We start from the raw sequence: 1,716 nt of genomic DNA on the forward strand, positions 1-1,716 counted from the left end.
CCCGCCGGCAGGGGGCGCGCCGCTCCTCCTGCCCTTCCGCGAGCCGCCGCCGCCGCTGGGGTGGGGGGGCAGGCCGCGGGCACGGGGGCAGGCCCTTGCCCAGCTCCTGGGCCTTAATCGCAGCCTGGCAAATTGGGGCTGGGTGGAGAGCGGAGGGTGGGCTTCCCGCCAGCCTTGGCATGGCTGGGTCAGACCTGCCCCCCCGCGCCGCCCCGCCTGCTGAAGCAGGGAGTGGGCCTGGGCTGCCAGGCAGACCCCTGCCCTGCGACACGGCGGAGGGAGCCCGCCGACCGCGCCGCTAAAGGAGGGCTCGTTCCGCCGTATGACACCTCACCCAGACAGCAAACAGGGCGAAGACATTTCAACCGCTGCAGCGGTGGGACGTTGGCCCCGTGGTCTCCTTGCCTGGCCGGTGGCAGGTTCGGGCGCCATGTCAGGGTCGACTCCGTAGCGTTGCTGGTAGGTTGGATGCTGGGTTTGGACAGGGACGATCCTGCTCCGGGCAGGGGGCTGCACCTCTGGGGTCCCTGCCAGCCTTACCGCTCTGCGAGGTTAGCTCTCTGGTTTCTGTCATGGGGGCGGGGGATTGCGAGGGGCCTGCTTGCACTTCAGGCGCCTCGGATGCTGGAGTTATGTTGGCCAAGTCCTTTGGCGAGGACACAAGATAAGCTGATGGCTTTTTTAGCATCACAGACAATGAGGGGTGCAGTCTAGTCCAACCCCCTGCTTCAAGCAGGACCAGCCCCGACCGCATCATTTTTCAGCTTGCGTAGCTATGGCATCACCTGGGTGATGTGCAAGGCCAACAACAGGCCTTGAGGTAGAGGATCTACCCATGGTATCTTCCTTCCCTACCCAACCCGGAGTCATTCCCAGAGCTCTGCTCATCATACCTCGTCTGAAGGAGGCAGGGTCCTGCAGAAAAGTAGACGGTTTTCATCCAATATGCTGTAGCTTACACCTGGCCACATTTGTCCTATGTGATTTTCATGGCCGAGTCCGTCTAATGGCAGCAGAGACCAAACTGTAAGTAGTAACAGAAGTCTTTCCCAGTGAAGCAGCAAAGACAAGAGTGCAATCACAGTGCCCGATTTGCAGACAGTCCCAAGTACCATCCCTCCCAAATCCTTGCCCTCTTCGGGTGCCTCATATTGAAACTCAGAAATGGAGGTAAATTGAAATCACTTTGGCCTGCATCCACATCCTAACTCTCCCATTGAAGTCAATAGGAGTTTGGTGCCTCCCTACCCTGCATCTTAATCACGTTTTTGTTCTATGCAAGAGCTTGATTGAAGTCCTGCCTTATCCTTGCTGTTCCTATGCAGTGCCATGTGAATATTAATCCACTGATGTTTAAAAAGCACTCGGGCAGTTGGGGAGGGCATCACAGAAATGCCCAGAAGGAGCTTAATGAAGCTTAATGAAGGGACCTTTTGAGGTCTCTTCCAGCCCTAATGTCTATGAAATCTATTCAGCCCAGGTGTGCTGGGGGGCAGCAATCAAAGCCTGGGGATGTGCATTGAATATTAGCCTATACTGTTTCATAGTTTCTAGGGTTGGAAGGGACCTGAGCAGATCATCGAGTTCGACCCCCCTGCCATGGCAGGAAGAGTACGGGGGTCAAACGACCCCAGCAAGGTGATTGTCTCGCCTTGTCTTAAAGCCCCCAGGGTAGGAGCCAGCACCACTTCACTTGGAAGTTGGTTCCAGCTCCTA

This window comes from Gavialis gangeticus, unplaced genomic scaffold, assembly GCF_001723915.1.
Source record: "Gavialis gangeticus isolate Ggan-Ray unplaced genomic scaffold, GavGan_comp1, whole genome shotgun sequence".
In the NCBI taxonomy this organism is placed as follows: Eukaryota; Metazoa; Chordata; order Crocodylia; family Gavialidae; genus Gavialis; species Gavialis gangeticus.